This window comes from Equus quagga, chromosome 9, assembly GCF_021613505.1.
Source record: "Equus quagga isolate Etosha38 chromosome 9, UCLA_HA_Equagga_1.0, whole genome shotgun sequence".
Taxonomy (NCBI): domain Eukaryota; kingdom Metazoa; phylum Chordata; class Mammalia; order Perissodactyla; family Equidae; genus Equus; species Equus quagga.
Genome location: NC_060275.1, coordinates 83,064,998 through 83,089,598, shown reverse-complemented (window position 1 = coordinate 83,089,598; position 24,601 = coordinate 83,064,998).

Here is a 24,601-nt window from a genome sequence, read left to right as displayed (position 1 = left end):
TAAGTCCTGCATTCAGAGGCAATGCTCCCAGAAATGGTAATCAGCAGAGTGAAGGACAGGAATTTTTCTCATTCAATAATTTTGGGAAAAGAGAGAGAAATAGAATGAGAAGGAAGAAGGATGCTTTAAATATTGTAAGTCTCAAGAAACTTTTATGAGCGTCCAAATTTCCTTAGAATGCATCAATTTTTAAATACATTATAAGCTCCATCTAGAAGAGTATATAACATCCTCTGTAATGTGAGAATCACATTTTTTTTTTTTTTTGTCTTTGAGGAAGAGCAGCCCTGAGCTAATATCTGTCACCAATCCTCCTCTTTTTGCTGAGGAAAACTGGCCCTGAGCTAACATCTGTGCCCATCTTCCTCCACTTTACATGTGGGATGCCTCCCACAGCATGGCTTGACAAGCAGTGTGTAGGTCCATAACCAGGATCTGAACCAGTGAACCCTGGGCCGCCGAAGCAGAAAATGCAAACTTAACCACTGCGCCACTGGGCTGGCCCCTCACATCTTTTATTATCAAGGAAATGTCTTAATTCTTCCCCCCAAACCATTACATTTTTATGAGAAACTTCTTAACAGTTACTCTTGGAATTGTATCCATAGCTTTCATAAATCCTTTGATAGTTAATTTCATTTATAAATACTGACTATGTCCTAACTGGGTCCTGAGACATGCACTGATGACTCTGTGGGATACACTGATGAATAAGACAAGACATTTTCTGCCTGAAAGTAGGAAACAATCGAATAAAAAGAAAATTCATAATGGGGAAGGGATGCAAGCGATTTGCTCTTTAACAATTCAAGCATCATGAATACTCTAAAGGGTTTTTTTCTCAGTCCAGTGGAGATTGGGTGGTGGATTATATTCTCCAACTAATTTACCAATTTGTTCTTGGCTGTACTATACTGGCATAGTATCAAACAACTGTTGAATCCTCCAGAGAAAAAAATTCTATGGCAACCTTTTTAAGTAATGATATTCTCTAAAACTTTTGAACACCTGAAGACTAGAAAAAGTCTTAATTTTTTCATTTGTTTTGTAACCCGATATCATACCAATATCTGGTTTATTAATATCTGAAATAATATCTGAAGTTTTTCAGACACAAAAGTAAATAAAGTAAATAAAATATCTTACAATTCTATTTAATTTTTTCTATCTAATTTTTTCAACTTCTATACTTATTGAACTTGACTAATTTACCTTTGGAAAGATCTTAAGCATATGATATTTAGGATTTACTCAGCAAAGAATTATTTATTCAGCAAATAATTTATGGAGTGCCTATCAGGTGCTGAAGAGGACCTGCCTTCCTGTAGGTATAGTGGGAATCATAAAAGATAAGTCAACGGCCATCTATGTGTAAGGAAGAATTTTATAGCTAGAGTGATCACACATCCTGGTTCGCTTCGTGCAGTCAGCATATGTCAGCAGTCCTGAGTATTTTATTAATATCCTCCCATTTCGTTGTCAAAAATGTCCCATTTTGGAAAGTTAATTATTTGGTCACAGTAGAGAGTAGAAAGAGTATGGGAAACAAAGTTGGACAGATTTAAGATTAAATCTTGACTTTGTCTTTTACCTGTTTTCTGACATTGGCCTCATTTTCTTCATCTGGTAAACAGGAATATTACCAGCCAAATTACAAGATTGTTGTGAGGATAAAAGGAAGGGTTTGTAAAATGCTTTGCCCTCCCACTGCTCACCCTTGGTGCCTAGCACCAATGTAGACCCTCAATACATATTTGCTAATATTTAGAAATACAGGATCAGCTGCATAAATTTGTGCAACCCAAGGAAAAATAAAAATGACTTGTTCAAAAAAACAGGAAAAAACTACTATTGAAGGTACTGAAATATAGATCCTCTTCTTTCTTCCACAGAACAGCTCTCAACTTGTAATAGTGTATTTTGCTATTTAGTGCTATTATAAGTAAAGAAAAATTAAAAGTTAAATTATTAGCATGGACTTTACCAACATCTTTATACTGTGTAAAGCCAGTTCTAACTACAAAGATAAGAGCAGTTAACCCATATAGAGAATCACTGAAATTACACAAGTTGTACTCCTTAGTTCATGCTTGCATACATATTTCATTCTTACCAGAACAATGAAAAGGTTGCACAAAACTATATCAACTGGTTTTATTTCACTTGACACACACACCTTCAGTGAGTAAGGAAGAGCTGAAAGGGAAAGGAACTATGGGTTGCACTATCTTTTCCTTTCCTTCCATGTCATCGTTGTCAATTTACATGGTTGGCCAATACAGGGAAGTAACACAATTAAAAGTGTATGATGAGATTCCTTGGTCATGTGAGATTTCTTTTTGGTGAGGAAATTGGGCCTGAGCTAACATCCATGCTAATCTTCCTCTATTTTGTACATGGGTCACCACCACACTGTGGCTTGATGAGCAGTGTAGATCTGCACCCAGGACCTGAACTCGCAAACCCGGGCCACTGAAGCAGAACATGCTGAACGTAACCACTACACCACTGGGCCAGACCATCATTTGAGTTTTGTAGAAAGCCATTGCCTTCTTTCTGTTCTGGCTCAGATAATGGAAAGTGTGGCTTCTTGTCAGTGTCCCCACTGTCCCACCAGTGTACCCCCTCAGTGGAAGTGTAACATGCTTACCTTGTACTTTGAGCCTGGCTGAACTCCCACCATTGTGGATCCACTGGAATTCTGTGCTCTTGGGCATCACAAAAGCTCTATGCAAGTGGCACAACAGAAACTGTGGCAGCCTGTGCAATGTTAGCATCTCTTCTGCTCATCTGCATGTTGCATTGTTTCATTGGATTTCACTTACAGACACAAGTTCAAAGATTATCTTAACAAGAATTTCAACATTAAACCAAGCAAAACGCCCTTCTGAATAGTGGGCTTTGTTGAACATCACAGGTCATCAACCCATGAAGTTGGCCTTATAGAAGTATAAGAGAAGCTTCCTGAGGCTACCCTAAGAACCACGGCAATAAACAAAAGGCAGTTAAGAAAAGGTAGAGCCTTTGAAGTAACCAAGACCACAAGAGGAACACAAAATGTCAGAAAGCACTCTGTAAAATTGACTTTAACCAGAAGTACTCAACATCTACTCAATTATGCCCTCAACCATCATTGCCACTTTGTAAGTAAAACCTCTTCTACTACTGTACATACGTTACTGTTCTTAGCTTTCTACTTTTTACCAAAAGATGAGTTTTACTGATTATCTTACGTCTTTCTCTAAATTGGCAGAGGTAGGACAAGCGCTATTATTACTTTGAAACTTTGAATTCTCACACTTACAAAGTTCAGTTGAGAGGCCAAATTAAGTCTTTTACAAAGATAAAGGACAAAATGTTTGTTTTCCTGAGGTCAATTTCAATGTTCTATACATGTTAAGTTGCCGATTGAAACTGTGTCCATATTGCAGTTGTGGAATTTTCCACCTGTTTAGATGTGTCTGTTGCTGAAATGGTGAGGAAAATAGTAATATTTATGCTACTAAACCTCTAGCTCACAATCTGATGCAGGTGAGCATGGAAGAATTTGTATTCTTTAAAAAAAAATAATAATACTTCAATGCTTTTATCTCTTTCACATTAGCATCTTGTTATGGGAAAGTTAAGTGAAACTCAAATATTGAAGTTATAGTTTTACTGCATTTATACATTTCTTGCATGTCCTTTCTGCCTGAAATTGCATGTATTTCTTAGGAAAATGAGACCAGGGTCACCACTATCAGTCAATTGAAAGAGATAAAGTATTTGTTCTTTTATTGATAAAATAACATTTATTATCAAATTTAATTTACTACAAGGAGCAAGAAGTTCTTATAATTTAACGTCATGAGCAAAATTTAATTCTAAGTAAAAATGTCTAATCACTCCAAAAATCTTGAGAAAAACTGGACATCAGAAAGTTTTGAAGGCCAAAATATGCTTTAAAATATAGGTTTCTGACATAAGTGAAATATGAAAACTGCCAAGCCATTAAAAAATAAGTAGCAAAGAACCTAATTTGGGATGTACATTATTTGCATGTACGTGTATGTGGGTTCTTATTGTAAATGTGAAATAATAAATCTGGGTGTAGCTCTGTCTGCTTCAATGCTTCCAGCTACAACTTTACACCATTTGAAATAAATTGCACCTTAAATTTGAAGGCAATTTTCGGTAGTTTGGTGTGCAATACAGATTTCATCTTTGATATTTAGTAAGCCTGAGATCTTTCTAACTTGTGAAGTCTGCATGTCTGCAAACTAGGATGTCTGTGTTTGTGTTTATTACCTTTTTCATGCATGCCTTGAAATGACTAAATTACAGGTATTTTACATGCGTTTTGTGGTACAAGACAGATACAGTCCACTGGTATAATTTATCTTGAAACACCCTGCTTTACAAAATTACAGAAAAGCACTGCAATTTGCTCAATTTTTTATTTCTAAGACTATGGTAAAATCTTCAAAGCCCAGAAGATGTCTTCCAGATAAGAACTTAGCCATGCAATAAACAATTTTCATCAAAGCTCTGGGTTTGGGGAAATAGAGTACAATTGTGGATTTAAAATCTTGATAATGTTTCTTATTTATTAGCTATTTTGTCTTTTGTATTTTGACCTAGTTCAGCCACCAAAGGCATCACCCTTAGATAAGATGAGATACACACACACACACAAACACACATATACAGAGGTCCAAATCAGATTATCTACAATCAAGGTAATTGTGGAGAACAAAACTGCTCCCCTGTGCTGTGCAGCTGCCTTTTGGATTTGCCATTTGATCCCCAGCGACTGCTGAACTTACAACTATGCAAGTGTTCTTCTCCAATCCAGGGGAACTTTTTTATTTTAAAAATCACCTTTTAAAAACTTGTTTTGACTCCATTTTTCCTAGTAGAATAATATATGAATAACCAAAAACTCACTAGAAAATGTGTAAACCTGCAGCATTTAAATAAAATGCAAGATAATTTGATGCTGAAAATCATTCTCACTGATTTTCAGTAAATATTTAACATATCGTATGCCTCCAGTTCAGTTTTAAATGTTCTGTCTTCTTAACACTTAGTAAGAATCTCTTACATTAGAAAAATATTTTATATTTACATGTGATTATATTGATTGTGAAATTTTGACATAGAATTTGACTTTTCATTAAAGACACAGAAATGACAGAGTCAGTTATAAAGTGTGAATCTTTGAGTTTTATGTTTATTAGTGTGGCTGAATGTATAAAAATGTAAAAAAAAAATACTCATTTTTTTTCTTATGTTGAGTCTACCTATCTAATATTCTGGATAATCCATCAGAATATCTACTACTTATTGGAGCTCAATCAGCTAAAGCTAACTTCTGCATCTTAAACCATTATTTCAAATGTTTCTTGAAGTACAATGTTGCCATTACTGAAGACATTTTCCGTCTTTCTTCTTTACAATAGAACTACTTGAGGGACAGCTTAACCCATAGATACCAAAAAGGGAAAGTTGATAGAGGTGTTCTGCTTTCCTTGGATATTTCCCCACAATGGAAAAAATACCTTTTGCATGTTACCCACGAAGTACAGACTAATGAGTAAATAATCCTTGAGAAGTTGACATATTTTCTGAATTCATAGTTTCTGCCTTAATTTGTATATATATTACATATAACAATTCCTTAATATTATTTATAAATCTTAAAATTCATAAGTGAGAAAGGCATGCATTTATATTTTCATAACATTCAATGTCAATGTTTGTTTCGTGAGGACAAAACTTTATGTTCCTTGCACTTTAGCCTTGGGCGAGCTCCGCCATCTGCAGCCTCTGCTCGGCCTCATCTTAGCGCTGGTGTTGGCCCACAGTGGATGGGAGGCGGATTCTCAGCCTCCAGAAACTCTCCTCCCTCCCTCAGGGTTCCTTTGCAGCTCTTTACTTGCTTCTCTCCCAAATAGTGTCTTTGCCTTTGTGTGGACAGTTAGTTGTCCTCACCATGAAAAAAAACAAGTAGTGGTAGGAATAGTGTAGTAACAGTAACAGTAGTAGTGCAGTAGCAGAACTACAGGCATTCACTTTCTTGGGAAATTATTATTGCTCATTTAAAGAATCAGAGCCCAAAAGTGTTAACACAATCCAACCTACAGAGATAGAAGTCTAAATTTAGAGAAACACATTTTTACAAAGCATTCGTAATTACGATTATAATAACTAACGTTTATTTTGAGCTTATCGTGTGGTAGGCGTTGTCACATTTTGTATACATTATCCTTTTGAATCTTTATAATTCTACAAATAGGATTAGTCTCATTTTTCATGTAATTAAAGCAAAATTTATCAAAGTTTAGTATACGTTTTGAAGATAATGGAGCTAGGAGTTTTGAGAGTTGGTATTCCAATATTCCAGTCCAGGTTCATCCAACTTTAGAACCCCACCACAGTTATATGCCTGAAAAATAATATAACTCAAAAAGCATATTCAAATATGTTTTAGGTCTATACGTTTTATGTCTATGCTTCTGGCATATTCAAATACATGTATTTCAACACATAAGAGAGTAATCCTTGAGAGACACTATTTCAGCAAACGATGCATCTTAAAGAGGTGGAAAATTCTAAAATTGCAAAATGGGCACAGTTTCAATATGGCGATCTACTTAGCGTGACTAGAACATTGAACTAGATCTCAAGAAAGCAAAATTTTTGCCTCTTACCTATTCAAATGACTAAATTAACTTGGCCTTTGTAGGTACGAGACTTCTAAGTATCTGTGCAATAACACTTGTCTTTCTTAATGTCAATTTGGGGAAAGACATAGGCTAATCAGTAAAACTCCTCTTTCCAAATATAAACCTTCAACCTACTAAATGGCCTTTTAAAAACTACCTGCAACTGTTATCAAATCACCAGGGTTTTATTAGGACAAGTCAAATATTATTACTAGCAAACTATTAAATACACATTGGTCAATGACCATGTTACATACAAAAGTAAGGAATCGGGGAAGAAAGAAATATATCAAATGATTCCTGTCCTTAAGAATCTAATAATGTAGTAAGAAGATGATAGATGCACAAATATAATTAATAAGAAATACTTGATGAACTGATTTGAATACAAGGTATGATATGGACTATAGGAAAGAAATCCATAGAGAAAGGAGGATGACTACTGAGTCCTCATGCCAATGATAATAGGGGAGCCAGGGCAGTGAAAAAGAAAGAGATTTGGATGAATAAAATGAAGTATAATTATTCTCTCTGGTTTTCTGTTACGTGGAACTGGGACCTTCATACATTAATTTCCTTGTGCTATGGACTGAATATTTATGCCCCTCAAAATTCAGATGTTGAAACCCTAATCTGACAGCATTGGGAGGTGGGACCTTTGGGAAGTAGTAATTAGCTCATGAGGGTGGAGCTCCCAAGATGGAATCCAGTGTCCTTATAAGAAGAGGAAGCGAGCTAGTCCTCTCTCTGTCTCTCCCCTTCTCTCCCTCTCTCTCTCTTTCCCTTTCTTTGCCATGTGAAAACGCAATGAGAAGATGTTCTGTAAGCCAGGAAGAGAGCCCTGGAGAACTCGACCATGCTGGCATGTTGATCTTGGACTTCCACACTCTAGAACTGTGAGAAATAAATGTCTGTTGTTTAAGTCACTCAGGCTAAGATACTCTGTTACAGCAAACCTAACTAAAACACTTTGTCTGCCTTCACTTATAGAATTGAGACAATGTAACAGAGTAAACCAAGGATATGGCCTTGCAGTTTGACTCCCTTTTCCACCATTTATTACCTCCATGTCATTGAACTACTTACTCAACTTCTCTGAAATTCATCTTTAAAATAATTATACTAGCTAGTTGTGTTGTTGGGGAATTCATAATAATTATAGCTAACCTATATCGAAGGCTAAACAAATGACAGTCATTGTGTAAAATACATTACATGCAGTATGCCACTTGCCTCTCACAAAAATATATCCAACACATGCACTATCACTATCCTTGTTTACAGACAGCAAAACTGAAGTTCAAGGGAGGTAAATACTGCCCAGTGTCATACAGTAACCTCAAGATCTGGAATTTGAACCTGGGCCCTTTGATACCAGAGGTCACACATTCTTCCATCACATCATCCTAAAATACTGAAATACTGTTTAAAGTGTGGTGTGTACAGAAAATAACAAATATTAGTGAGGATGTGGAGAAATTAGAACTCTCGTGCATTGTTGGTAGGAATGTAAAATGGAGTAGTCATTATGGAAAACTGCATGGGATCTCCTCAAAAAATTAAAAATAAAATTGCCACATGATGCAGCAATTCCACGTCTGGGTATAGACCCGAAAGAACTGAAAGTAGGGATTTGAAGAGAAATTTATTCACCCGCATTCATAGCAGAAACCTTATTTGGAGTAGCCAAAAGGTGAAAGCAACCCAAGTATCCATCAATGGAAGAATGGATAAAGAAAATGTGGTATAAACATACAATGGAATATTATTCAGCCTTAAAAAGGAAGGAAATTCTGACTCATGCTACAAAATAGATGAAACTGAGGACATCATGCTAAGTGAAAAAAAAACACAAAAGGACAAATACTGTATGATTCCACTTATATGAGATACGTAGCATAGCAAAATTTATAGACACAGAAAATAGAATGGTTTCTGGAGGCTGGGGGAAGGAAAAAAGGGGGGGGGGGTTCCAGCTTTGCAAGATGGAAAAAGTTCTAGGGAGGGATAGTGGTGATGGTGATACAACAGTATGAACGTACTCAGTGCCACCAAACAGTACACTTAAAAATGGTAATTTGTGTTATGTGTATTTTACCACAATTAAAAGATGAAATCTTGCCATTTGTGACAAAGTAGATGGGCCTTGAGGGTATTACAACAAGCAAAATAAGTCAGACAGAGAAAGATAAATACCACATGATTTCATTCATATGTGGAAGATAAGACAACAACAACAACAACAACAAAACAAACAAACATATAGATACAGGGAACAGATTGGTGGTTACCGGAGGACAAGGGAGGTCGGGGGAGGACAAAAGGGGAAAAGGGGACACTTCTACAAAGACAGATGGAAACTGGTCTCTTGGTGGTGAACGCCATGTAGTCTGTACAGAAGTCAAAATGCACTAATGTACACCTGAAATTTACATAATGTCATAAACCAGTTACCTCAATAAATGAAAAACTAAATTTTTTTTAAAAGTGTGATGTGGCATGTGTGTGTGTGTGTTTGTGTGTCTGTGTGTGTGTTAGGGGACTGGAGGAAGATAGAAGTCACTCTTTTTCTCAAAAAAAGAGAGGGAAGAAAACAGAGGCCATCTCAAATATTATTAATTAAGTTTTGCTAACCACAACTTTTGAATAACTTGAACTTTCCATTTTTACCGTACATTGGATGAAGAAGCAGCCAAAATTACCCACATGTGCCATTTTAGTCACTTTTATGACAAACATAAAACTTCCAGTTTTTTGGAATTTTGTCCAGGCTCAATGCTGACATCTTTTAATTAACTACTCAGGATTCTGGAACACTAGTCCATGCTACTTTATATATCAAACATTGAACCAAAAAACAGGTCACAAGAACTCTGTCTAAAGCCTCTATAATACACACTTTAATTGCCGAGCTGTCTTTTTCTCTAAAGTTGTAATTCCCCAATTTTGGATATCACAGTAAATTTGACACAAAAGGTAGCATCTTAACATAGCATTACTTAACAAAGATGGCTGTCATTTCTGTCACATGAAAACCCTGTCAGGAACCGCACTTCAACTTTTCTGTTGCCATAGTTACCACTTTTCCTCTTGTGACCAAAAGTGAAAAATGCAGCTAAGTGTCATGATTCAAATATAAAGAATTGAAACCACTCCAGAAATATGTACAAAGACTCAGGAGCAAGTCACTCATCACTGGGATTTCAGTTACACAAGATAAAATTCTAGAACATCAATAGTTGCCTGGCTAGTGGAGAAGTTGAAGAATAGAATACAAATGATGAGAGTGTTAATTGCTCCATAAAACAGCAATACATGTTGGAATCAATGTTTTACTTCTGGATGTATGTTTTTCAGTCATTAAGGAAAGAAAGTCCTTTGAAGCTTGCATTCAAGTTGCAAAACTTAACCTGGACAAATTGAATTTCTTGGTGTAGTTTACATATTAATAAAAGAGCAAACCTGATGTTAAGTGCTACGTGATTGTTTTATCCCGACCTGTACTTAATTTTATGCTGAAGAATAGCAGGCAGAGATTAACTGTGAATTTAAGGGCATATTAATAAATAATGTGGATGTGGGGACCAGAGAAGTTTGAAGGGCAAAATTGCCTAAATTAAAATTAAAGCCCTGTTGGAAATAATTATATGGCTGAAAATCACCTGTACAGCAGTAAACAACATGTTCAGGAAAAGAATCACCCTCACAGGCTATTCTTGTCACCTAGCTACTATGGCATTTTGCTACGCCTGTTGTCAGAAATTGTTTAATCTTTTGTCTCTTGTGTCCTCTGGATATGGAAAGAGACAGGAGATAGGGCAGTCTATGCTCTAATGCCTTTGAAAATTATAGGGATTTAAAAGGCAGATTTGTTCCCCTTTTCTTCCTTGTGGGCCTTATGTGTGGAGTCTTGCAACACATTCAAGTTGAATGCTCCTGGTCTAAGTTAAAAAAATGACTAAATTAATGAGCCACTAAAATAATTACTCATATAATAGCCATCCTTAAGAAAACTGTTCATATTTTATACAAAAAGGCAGATGGGAAGAGATCGTTACAATGTTGTATTTAGGGGCCGGCCCAGTGGTGCAGCAGTTAAGTGCACATGCTCCGCTTCTCGGTGGCCCGGGGTTTGCTGGTTCAGATCCCGGGTGTGGACATGGCGCCGCTTGGCAAAACCCATGCCATGGTAGGCGTCCCACGTATAAAAAAAGTAGAGGAAGATGGGCATGGATGTTAGCTCAGGGCCAGTCTTCCTCAGCAAAAAGAAGAGGATTGGCAGTAGTTAGCTCAGGGCTAATCGTCCTCAAAAAAAAAAATGTCATATTTACTACTATAATCAGTATTATATTGCACAGAATAATATTTTCAGGATCAGAATTTCCTTACAAGTTATCACCTACAGTAACTGGGAGGCAACAGGTGTGATGGGTGAGACGAGCCTGTGAGCTTCAAATTAGACAGGACTGGCATCCCCCACTCACTACCATGGGGCACTGAATAAATTACCTATCCTCTCTAAATCTCAATTTTCTTATTCACATAATGATGATAATAATATCATCTACCTAATAGGATTATCATAAAGTTTAAAAAGATAGTATAATTATTAAAGTTTCAACCACATAGGAAATCTTCATACGAAATATAAAATAGAATAATATTGAGTGACATAAAAATGGCTATATAGAGACATGAGGCATACCACGTTGTTCAATGGGAAGATTAGATTATGTAAGGAAGAGTATTTTTACCAAATTATCTTGTTTTTTTGTTGGTTTTTTTGGTGAGGAAGATTGGCCCTGAGCTGACATCTGTTGCCAATTTTTCTCTTTTTGCTTGAGGCACATTGTTGCTGAGCTAATGTCTGTGCCAATCTTCCTCCATTTTGTACATGGGACACTGCCACAGCATGGCTTGATGAGTGATGTGTAGGTCCCCGCCGCAGATCCAAACCCGAGAACCCCAAACCACCGAAGCAGAGCGCACTAACTTAACCATGATGCCACCAGGCCGGCCCTCCTAAATTATGTTTTGATTCTAGCCCATTTCTAAACAAAACACAAGCAGGACTTATTTGGGAACTGAGAAAAGTCATGAGGAAAAATAAATGAAATATAATAGCTAAAAATAATTTTAGAAAGAATATTAATGATTCTAAAGTTTTTAAGATTCACTAATAAAAAGTATGACCATATTTCAAGAATTTCGAGGAGGCTCAATAGAGGATTAATAACACGGAAATAGCTCCCAGCATATATGATACTTTGCAATGAGAAAAATGACATGGAACAAGTCAGTGGAGAAATAAATGGTTACTCTCTAAATGATTTTAAAAGTATTGGGTTAATCAGTTAGGAAAGAAGAAGCTAGATTTTGTTATGTATGTTAGTTAGAAATAATGCACAAATGTGCCAAAACATTAGATATAAAATTTAAAATAATTCAAAAAGATGTAGAAGAAATAATAAAATAACAATATATTTAGAAATAGGAGATTAATTTCTAGGTGCATGGAATCTTTGCAGAATTCCCAGAGGAAATGGTGTATAAATGTAAATAAATGTTAAGTGTTACATGTCAATACTTTTATAACCAAATGTATAAGGCCAAAGGGAAAATGAGATACAGTGTTTGCAACAAATAGTATTACACGAAGTCACTTTCAAGTCAAATCAGTTAGTCACCAACTCTGCAATAGACAAAATGGTCCAAATCACTTAGACACTTCAGAAAAGAAGAAATACAAATAGCCAGCAAATGCGTGAATAAAGGTTTTACTTCGCCAGTAAATAATGCAAAATTTTAAAGGATGCCATTAACCACCATAAAATTGGCAGATATGAAAAAAACTTCAAATACAGAAATTGGTGTGGTGGGACAAGGATCACCATAATGTACTTACAGAAGTGGAAATTGGCATAGTCTTTAGGGAAAGCAATTTGGAAAAATTGCTTTTATTTTTTTTCATTGTCTTTTGTCAGTGATAGTTGTTGTTAGAACTCTATCCTAAGGAAACAAGAAACAAAGATGTATGTAGAAGAATTTTCATTGCAGTGTTCTTGTGATAATAATAAGAAGAATCTAATTATCAATAATGATGCAATAGTTAAGTAAATGATAATACATTCATTAATCGAATTATCACATATCCATTAAAATTATTCTAAAAGGTCCTTTAATGACATTAAAATGCCCAAAATATATTAAATGGGACAGAGGGACAAATCAGAATACAAGTTGTCTAGTTGCATAATTTGAATTTTGTGTAAATAAATGTATACACTCCACATTTGTGTGCGAGTGTACTCTCAAATTAATTCTAATTAGAATATTAACAGAGATATAGTTGTGGAATGGTGGTGAAAATATATCTCAACTTCTTTTCTATATATTTTTGTGTTTGCTTGATTTTCTCAAATGGATATTTGAAACAGTAATATGTCCCAAGCACCTTATGCATCTCATATGTTTCAAATAACATAAACCTCAAACCGCTCTGTATGGTGGATTTTATTTTCTCCGTTATTTTCACATGGGGAAATTGAGGCACAGACGTTGATTTTCCTGAGACAAAACAAATACAGCAACATGGTACTCAATCCCAAGACATGTTTGACTCATGAATTTAGTCTAATCTACTAAATGATAGCAGTCATTGCTTGTGTATATCTTTTATAACACTAATAAATTAATTAATAAATAAATACATCACACTAATAAATGAATTAATAAACAAAGTACTTAGCACACTATAGTTGAATAGGCCATCTGTCTTCAGTCTACTCTAAATCATTGGAATTTGATAATTCTAGGCTGCTGGATATTTCCTAGTTATTAATATTTGATTAGATTTCTTCCTAAGAGAAAAATAATGTTTTATTGTTATTGTTGATGTTTCTTAAAAAACCTGGAGAACAAATAACATAATAACGAAACCCAGTCAGTGATTAGCTGCTAAAGCACTTTCTCTTTCATCTCCCAGAAATGCTTTTCCGCATCAATAATGACATGTTATGTAAAATAAATTTTTGGCCTCAGCTTATAACTGGTCTCTCACTAATTAGCATCCCTGAAGAACTCTAAGTTCTAACCAGATTTTCAACTGAGGAAAACATACTGTGGAGGGAAAAATTCTCATAAATTATTTTTAACAGCTCTGTTATACTTTGCTTCCATAAGACTCTAGTTGATAGCGTTTTTATTTTATAGCGCTCTACATTTTAAATATATATTTATTAATAGCTGTAGCAGTGTGATTAAAAATTTAAGAACTTATTTGAAGTGTATATTATTAGTATTTAAAAAAATCTGTAAGTAACTATACACATAAGAAAGACATTGTCTTTGTTATTCCAAATCAATGCTTTCTATGCTAACTAAATAAATTATTGGAAATTCATCAGTGAAGTCTCTGGTATTTCCAAAAATAAACTCATCTGGCTTCAACCAAAATTCCATATCCTTTGAAAATTATTTAGTAGTATAATGTAACATGTATACATTATCAGCAAAAATCTGATTTCAGAAATTTTTAACGGCCAAGTTTTTATCTCCTGCCAGTGTCCGTTAGCTCTAGTACACAGAGGCTCCACTGACACATCCCTCGGCGACAAACAATAGCACAGTGAGGGGCCAGGATCCATTTCAGTCTCCCAGTTCAGTCCCCGCGGGGCTCTTTCAGTAACAAATGCAGAAATTTTTTCTATATTTCATTTCTTCTATTTCACCTTTTCGTCCTAAATTAACGATATTTCTCAAATGCATAGAATTTTCACATTAGACTAAAGACAAAACAAAAACACAAACTCCAAAATAAATTTGATGTGCTTTAGCATAAATTGTTCTATAATGGATCTTATAATTCCTTTCTATTGTAATTCTGAAGACCCTGACAGATTTTTTAATCTGAATATATATAAATATATGTATATATGTGTACATGTATATGTATGTTATACATTTTTTAGAAACAATGACAATGATTCCAATAACAGTCCATATTTTCTTCCTTGCTTTTAAGGAGGAAGAGTAAATAAAGTATCAAGTAATCTAAGAAAATTACACTTTTTCCTATAGATCCCAAAATTAGTGAACTGGATGTGTAAGAGTATTTTATACTTAAAATATGGTATCATAATTAAAAATCTGAGCAAAAAACTTCAACTCATTTTGAAGTAGCTTTTAGCTTTGTAATGTGATTAATGACTTGCAAATTCATGGCCATAATTTTGCATTAACAAATTCAGTATTAAAGTGAATTACGACAGCTCCAAAATTCTTCTGTAAGCTGGAAGAATTAAAGCATATTTCCTTTAAATACAAAATAGTGCACACACTATGAATATGCTTAAACATGTTTGCATTGTGTCTGTGTCTGTGATATGCATATAATTTTATAAAGTGTACTTATGAGAACATAACCTTCCACTGATTTCACTTACAACTATTTACCTTTTATGCAACAACTAAAACAATAAAAAATACATTTTATATTTAATTCCACGTCAAGTTTTAAGATAATTGCATAAAGAGGAAAGTGCTAAGAAGTTCATTATTTAGTAGTATTCGTAACTGTACAATTTAAGATGAAAACTATTTCAATAGTCTTAATTTTGACAGTATATTTGCTACAGTAATCAATGAAAACGAGGAAGTCATAATCTAGAAGTGTCAGGTTTTCTACAAAGAAAGATGCTTGTGATTAACATGCCCTCATGCTGTAGCATTTGAAAAAATAAAAATGCAGTATAGATAAATAGAAAAGAAAGAATAATTTGCCCCAAAGCAGATATGGCAAAATTCTAAAAGAATAGCAAGTGAAACTTAAAGATCAATATTAGTCTTAATATTATTTTTCTTAAGAAAGCCATAGTAACACAGATCTTTAAGTGTTGTTGACTTAGTCACCACCCCCGCTCCCAGAGTAATCACCACATCCAAGTTTCTTTTGCTACCCGCGTGTATTTGTCTCCCTTCCAATATTTGAATTGATCTTTATTTATTCAGTATAAATCACTGGATAGTTGGTGGAAATGTTTTAATGAAAAAATAACAAAATCCAAGAACAAAAAGAAAAATAGCTGGTTATATAATATGTTATTTAATCTTTTCAAATGAAGCCTCATTTGAAAAATAAATAGGCTAAAGACAGAGTAGTTAATTATATGCATTCTCTTGAGTTAGTTCTTTATGATTTGACAACTTGCGCGGCAGCTGTTCCTGTAAATATGACAATAAATTTCTAAATCTCCAGAGAACTGGTAAATACAGGCAGATGCACTTAACTGCTGGTGGGCAACAAAAGTCGGACTGCAGGAAACTGTGGCACTAATGTAGCTCTTGATTAATCTCTAATTACAGTTTTGTCATCTTAGCAGGGAGACAAAACTATATCACTTCCTAAATAGGCAAGCAGCATTTTGGCACCTAGCAACCGGCAGTTCGTTCCTATTAGCTGCAGTGGACTCGATGCTGTTACATGGGAGGTGGTTATGGATCACTGCTCTATTATTTATGGAGCAGCATTTCCAGAGGCCTTCACAACAGTGGATAAATTAGCAGCTTAATAAGCCAGCACTAACTAAAAACATGGCATAAGCTGAAGCAGCAAGTATGAAATTAAAATGTGACTTGCCCGTAATGTTTCCATCATACATGGAAAGAATTGCTCATTTTTTTCTGTTAATTATTCAACAACCATAAAATGAATCTGAGCCTATTAATGAAAACCATGTAGACATTTTTGTAATGATTTCATATTATTTTATAAAGTACTTATATTAAATCTTTCAGAAAACCTTTTTTTTTTGTTAATTCATTTTCCTCCCCCAGAGGGGAGTCTCTTGGTTTTGTTCTTAAGCCCAGGGACCATAGGTGGCAAGCATTAATTAGAACTAGCACAGCTACCAGAGAGACCTAAGTATCTGTGTAACAGTGCCTTATTAAGCTCAAAATGGGCAAATGAGGCTGATTCTCATCATGCTTCCATTTCTGCTTCACTACGGGTGTGATGAGAAAGTCTAAGGGATGACCTCACACCTCTGCCTGTGTCAGTAATTTGAAGGGAGATACAAAATTCCTAAGTAGTCTTTTTTCAAAGGCAATCCACAGGTCAGTTTACTTAATTAAAATTAATTGAACATCTTCCTTAATCTTAATAGTAGATTATATTACATTATTATTAGATTAGATTAGATTAGATTATAAATATGATCCTGCTGAAGAGATCCACAATGTAACATCCAAAAAAATGACAAGTTTTTCATTTCCTTCAATTTTACTAAAAATCACCTTTAAACAAAATGGCATGATACACCACAATATGTATTTTTAAAGCATCCTCTTGTATTTTTCAATTACAGCAATTCCTATTACAAGAATTTCATCCAAAATGAAAATCTCCTATATTTACATCATTGTATGACTTCAGGAAAATAATTTTTTCTGACAACACAACTAGTAAAGTTATTTTTAAAAAAAGCAAACATTGTAGCAATATATTATGAACAAAATGAAATTCCTTTTAATTCAACTACCCAGAATAACCTGCAAAAACACTTAAGAAGTCATTTTGTTGAAATGAGACCAATCACTGAAATTATTTCCACTTATAAATTTCTTTTTCAAAGAATTCTTCCTTAAAGATAACTCAAATCTCCACCATCACATATTTTGAATATAAGTTTTCAGCACCTATCATAGTATCACATTACCCAACAAGGAAACACTGGAAGATAGCAACATTTGGAAAGAAAGCCATGGGTTCAATTCCAGCACACAGAGCTTAGGTGGCTTTAAGGTACCCATGTGAAGATGTAGGCAGCCTGTTGAATAGAGGTCTGGAATTCAGAGAACTTAGAGCCAGAAATAGAAATTTCAGAATCATTGCCTTAGAGACAGCAATTGAAGCCAGAGTCAGAGATGACATATTCCAAATAGAGACAACATGAGAAAAAAGGGAAAATCAGGAACAAGCCTTGAGGAATTTCAACATTTGAGATTCAGTATAAAAAATTTAAAGTGGAAAGAAGTCTGAGAAGAAATGGCCAAAGTGTAGGAGAAAAAGTGGAAAACATGCCATTGCCAACTCCAGGGGAAAGGAGTTTTGCAAAATGGAAAAACTTTTGGGTGCCATCCAAAGACCAACTATTATTTATAACTGAAAAAACACTCAATATACTGACTGATAGGAAGTTCAGCAGAACTATTTCAAGAGAGTGATGAGGATGGATGAAAGTCAAATGTGAACAAATTGAGGAGTAAATAAATGAGAAATTTGGAAAATAAGTGGGAACAACTACTTTATTCCTCTATTAGATGCTGTAATTAGAAAGGAGAAATTCAGTGGTAGCTGGTAGGCTTGATTTTGTTGTTGCTATTATTGTCTCAGGAGGTAAAGGAGTTGAGTTGAGAAGATCCTAGAAGACAAAGAGATAAGAGTAAAATAAATAAGAGTGTCCAGATCTGAGCACTCGAGCTATTATTATAGGGCTTTCTTGTATGTCCTAAAGAGTTTCATGGTAATCTTTGATGGTGGGGTTTGGGAGCAGTGAGGGTATGAAGAGTCAAGACATTTGCTCTTACTGTTTTCAATCTCTACGGAGTTTCTCTCGTGCTCGTAGCACATGGGGTCATGTTGTAAGTGTGCTGACCAGTAGAAATTGTGTAGTAATTCTCAAGTAAGCCAAGCAAGCTTTGCCTCTGTCTCCACCAGAGCCCCCTCAAGATGATAAGACGCAATTGCACCCCTATTTCTAAAGTCTGTTTTGTCAGACTAATCTTCTCCAGACATAACACAGCCCAGGTTATCAGGTGGAAAACCAAGCTCTCCAATGAAGAAGCAAGTGTTCTCAACAGAGTAAAACAGCATAGAGAACACAGAGAAGGTACTTTTGACTTTTTCTATTCCTTCCTGATTGACAGACTTGAACTTTTCAATGAGTATGTTCTATCTCCTTTTTTTCTTGCTTCCCATTTTCAAGCTTCCAATTCTGCCCAGCTCCTACCTGCCCTCAGGAAATCCATTTTTCTCTAAAAAATTTTGTATTTCTTCCTCCCCTACCATTCTTGTATTCAATCTTAGTCTCTTCTTGTGCTTTATCAAATAAAGTATTTCAACTTAGCCCAGATGATCATGAAGCTTTCTCTTTACCTACTTCTTGTGATTCTAAATAGGAAGTGCTGTGGCCGGTAGGCCCAGAAGTGAGAGTAAAAGTAAGGGCTCCTAATCTAGCTTACTTTCCTATCAGGGAGAGCTATGACTAAGTTTTTCACTTCTTTACATAAAAATCAAACCCATCTTAACCAAAAGAATATATATTTCAGTGATAACACAGTCTAAGCTCATTTGAGTAGGACATATTCCTTCTTTGAACAAGATCTTGATCTTGACCTTTGTGGGACAATTATATAAGCATTATTTGCAAATGAATATTTATGCTTTTTCTTGGGTAACATATTATAGGTACCACCATATGAATGTAACCACTCTCTCTTAGTAGTCCAAATTTCTCCTTACACAGAATGAAGTCAGGATGGTTTCCAAACCACTATCTTTCTTAATCTTTGAGAAATTTAGAATGTACGGGATCCAGAGAAATGGTGGAAAAATTGTCTATAGAGGGAAGATAGACAACTTCTCTTAAAGAAATGAACAAGGAGGAACTACGTGCAGGTGTCCAAAAATTAAAGAACACTTGAGCGAATTCTTGTCTCATGCTTTCTATTTTCTCTGTGATGGAGAAAACATGCCCCTTTGTTGAGAGTAATTGCGGTACTGGCAGAATCAGAGTTTTGAAGAGTGAAGAAGGTTTAAAATATTTTTGCCATGAGTGCCAAGAGAGTGAGTCAACTGGAGAAACAGAATTTCTGTGCTGTTAAGGTGTATTTGAGGTTGGTAATCACAAATTAGCAGAGGTACCAATCTACACTAATGTATAATTTTCTCAAGCAATAATCAGCTGCAAGATAATAGACAGAGGGTAAGTGAATATTTTTGTTCACCAAGGGCTTGGGTTCTGTCAAATTGATAATACAAGATAAAGAAACAAGACTGTACCTGAAATGATAGGCCATGAAGCCTAAGGCGGATGTGAATAAAAATAAAAAGAGGAGGGAACTAGACTGATAGAAAGACAGTCCCCAAGAAATCAAGAAAAAGTCCCAGGAGGAATAGTTGAGCTCTCAAGCAGCATCAACAGGAAAATTTTATCAGGGAATCTCATGCTTTTTTCATCCATCTATGGTAGTAGAGTACTTTCTAGTGATGACAGTGTTTAGCATGTGACTTTGGTAGCATGGATGAAGTAAAGAAATTAAGAAACTCAGAAGTCAGGGAATTGGGTGACTCAGTCACGTGGATAGTGACATGTTCACACATGGTGGAGAAAACTGTGGGTCATGTGCCAAAGTTTAACACTTTAAGAAGAGGGAGAGAATGATTCGGCTATAGAGCATTAGCCTCAATGAATAGGTAGTTTTACTTTATCTATGGGCTGGGGAATAATTGTCTGAAGAAGCAATCAAGAAGAAGGAGGGCATCAACCCTTCCTCTAAGCCATTAGTCAAATAAAAGAATTAATATAGGAAACTGAGAAAAGTTAACAACACTAAAAAGAAATTTCTAAAATGTTCCACAGTGGGGCCAGCCCAATGGTGTAGTGGTTCAGTTCGCATGCTTCACTTCGGCGGCCTGGGTTTCGTGGTTTGGATCCAGAGTATGGACCTAAACACCACACATCAGGCCATGCAGTGGCAGCCTCCCACACACAAAGTGGAGGAAGATTGGCATAAATGTTAGCTCAGGGCCAATAGTCCTCACCAAAAAAATAAATAAATGAAAATAAAATGTTTCATAGAAAACACTGTAAATAAAATGATGGTGTTTCTTTCTTAAAAATCAGATTTCCAGTGGTTTACATAATCAAAAATTTTAAATGGGTAATGAATGTGTTAAAGTGAAAATAATTTTAAAAGTCATAATTGTTTTTAGCATTTCTAGATGATTTTCCTTTTATCCAAAAATGGAGAAAACTTTTGTGAGGACTTGAGTAAGAGGTATCATCCTGAGATGCTGTGTGTATGGGGTAGAAACGCCAGATAAAACCTTCCTTAGTAAGCAGAGCTAACCTTAAAGAAGAGCCATGGTCAATTAGTTTTAATAGCATGGGTATTCGGGAAGATTTGTTTAATGGTGACACCCTCATTTTACTGAATCAATACCAGGGGGTGTTTTACAATGAAATGTCTCTCTCTAGTGAGTAATTTACAATAAATAAATCCATAAATCTATCGAGGAAGAAAATAAAGCCCCTTTCCTAGCCTGGGAATCTATAAGATATGCGTGGTTAAAGATCAGCGAGAACTTTTGACACCAAGTTCCAGGTCAGCAAATAGGTCACTACAGCTCTAGTAGTAAATTTGGGAAAGTCTATTCAAAGTGATTCCCTCATGAAAGATTTGTGTACTGATCATGAAAACCTATGCACAAATAGCTAAGGTATATACATCAAAAAAGCAGATTCCATTTTGAGGGAAAATAATCTCCTTGATTGACATGCTATCAGATTTTTTCCTTCTTAGATGTTGGTTAAGTGTGTATACTCTGGAGTCCAGTGTCTGTGTCATATTCTAGACACTTACTAGTAGTGTGACTTTAAACAATTTACTTTACCTCTCTCTGCCTGTTTCCTCATCTATAAAATAAGGTAATAACAGCACTTGCTCATATGGTAGTTCTGAGTGTTAAATGTACTAGTCTGTGAACAGTATTTAAAGCTGAGAACAATGCCAAGCAAGAGTATATACTTAATAGCTGTAATCTATTGTTGTTCTATCCTTGTCATTATTATTAATAGTAATACGACCACAGTAGCAATATTATATATAATATTTCAAACAATGACAAGGAAATAAATGTTTACTTTTTTACGGCTATACCCAATTTTGTCCTTTAGTGATATTTCTACAAGACAATATATCAATTTTTGAATCAGAGTTATTGATCTTTGAGAAATAATCAGAAATACCACATAAAAAGAAAGGCTAAATTTTCTAAATAAAAAAGTAAAGCAGCTTCATATATGGACATAGGCATTAATTCTCTGCTGAAAGAAACAAGTTTATTGAAATTACAAATGATCCATCTACAAGGTCCCTTTGGCCTTTGTGTCTATTTGGGGACATTTGTCATCTTCCTCTTCCTCATTCAACATTAGGTTCTTGATTTTTATTGTCCAAACCAAGTTTCCATAGATGCTTTAGCTTACCTCTGGCAAAAGCACAATTGCCGTTTTTTATTTTAACCATGTTCTTTCTTTTTTCCAGCAACCTAAAAATGTCACTGCTCTGAATGATAGTAAAAATGAACATTTATTTAGTATTTGCTCTATGCCAGGCCTATTTTAAACAATCCCGTGGGGAAGATATCGTTAAAATCCCACATTCCAAAGGGAAAACAAAGAGGTGGAATAAGTTGCCCGAGTCCACAGAGCCAGTAAATGGTGTAGGTAAATGGCAGACTTCCTTCAACCCAGGATATCTGACTCTAAGCAAACATTTAGGAGATGCAATCCACCCTTGGCCCCAAGTCTCTCCATACATTTTTGCTGAATATGCCATTCTGCAAGCCTCACCATCCTCTGACCGTGAGCCATTTCTGTAACTGGTCACATAGACAATCAAAACAGTCTAGGCAACCACATGAGCACTTGTCTTCCAAGGGAAGAGGGTTAGCTTGCTTCCTGCCTGTTGTGCTAGGCGCCAAGCCTTACTCTTGCATTCCTTAACTACAGTGCAACCTACCTGAGCAAGAGGCCATCATGAGGTCTATCACGTCACCTGTGGGGAACCATGTCGTGGTGGGGATACAAGGTCACAATGCTGATGCGTTGACTGCTTGCCATGCTGTGAGCAATGAATAGATGAGTACTTTGATTTATTGAGACTCTGCCTGCTTTTAGCACCTATGAAGTTGTAGCAAGCCAACCTGCTTGCTTGCTTAGTCATCTCCTTTGGAGTCTTGATACCCCTTGCCATCTCCTATAAGGTAATGTTCTTGCCTGACACATGGATGCTAACCACTGGTGCTAATGCCTCTCAAATTTATGCACTGGGATCTTAGCTCTTCTTCCCATGGCTAATCACCTCTGAATCCTTGGGTCTGTGAGGAACTGCATCCAGGATCAAATCCATAGGACTGGAAATATTTCATTCCACTCATTTTTAATATATCTATAAGATTTCTATACTGTAAGATTCTTCAGGCAAGGCTCTCTATACTTTACCTTTGCAACACCAGTTGATAATATATCTCATGATGCATAGAAGACACTCAATAAATGTATGTTGAATGAATGAATACATGAAAAAAACCCCAAGTGAATGAACAATTGAAAGAATGAATATACAATAAGTGGTGTTTCCTACTTGAGTAATCATCCTGTTATCACTTTTTACTTCTAGCTACCTAGTTAGAGCAGAATGGGCTTCCCCCTTTGAAATGTCTTCCTGCAGAAAAACATTGTATACAGTAAAAGTCTAATCGTTAGCATTCAGCTACTCTGCATGAGCTCTTTTTGAAAGGCAATATGACATTGTATAACAGTATCCCTTAACCTCCAGGATTAATTAGTAGAATTCCAATCATAAGATTTGCCACTAATTAATTAAGCAGCTTATTTGGTTTTTCTGAACTGCAAGATACTCATAGTATAAAATGAAGCTAATAATACTTGCTTTCCTCCATCACAAATTTCTTAAAAAGAATAAATGAACTGACCTATGCAAATAGTTACAAAGCATCTGGCTACAAGTTATGAAACAGCCAGTTTAAAACAGTTTGAAAAATTAGGTTTGTTGTGTCATATAATAAGAAGTTAAGAGGAATGATGGCTCCAAGTTTCATTAATTCAGTGACTTGACAATACCATTGGGTTATTGACAAAATGGTCCTTCCCTTTTCCTCTCTGCCATTCTTAGCATGGCTCTTTAATATAATTCCCTTCATGGTACCAAGGTGATTGCTGCAATTCCATGCATATATGATAGCATCTGGAAGCAAAAAAAAGAGGCCATTTCTTTTTTAATGTCTCTTTTTAAGATCGAAGAAAATAAATCCCCACTGATTGTCCTCACGTTTTATTGACAAAGAAATACGGCCGCCATGATTTTCCTTATAGCAGTGGTTCTCAAGTTTTATGCATAATGATTCAGAACTTTCCATCTCTGCTTCTCTGTAAGTTAAGCATTTGCATTACAGTGCACAGTATAAACAGATGAAAAGTAGTAGATAAATGTCAGGAATTTATTTTGAGAGATCCAATCTTAGTTTGGTAATAAAAAGAAAAGGTAGCAGAAGCTCCTTGTAATACTGTTGAAGAATTACCCACCACCTATAACACATTGCTGAGTTAAAATGATCTTCTTATGTCAAGGTACAAAGCGCCTAATCAGGATCAAAGTCTACTATGCTGAGAACAAGGCACTCAGTGCTGATACTAATTTCCAATTTCCACCAGTGAACTCCATTAAACTCTTGATCTCAATAATATTTTATTGAGAGTGGCTGGTCTTGCTATTCTGAAAATTGCAACAACATCCATCAGATCTATTACTTCTACATTTGTGATCCCAATGGGTAAGCTCAATCTCTGTTTTCTACTGAAGACATACTTTTTCACTTGCTGGCACATCTTATAGGAAAATGCAGCTCCTACAAAAAACAGGATAGTAGGAAATGAATTCATAAGAGTGGACCAAGCTTTTCTATGAAGGATGCACCAACATGGGCAGAATTTGCGCCCAAATCGTGAAGCAAGTGGCCTGGGTCTTCATAGAGAAGTACTACGTGTAGCTGGGTAACAATTTCCACATGAACAAACGCATCTGCAAGG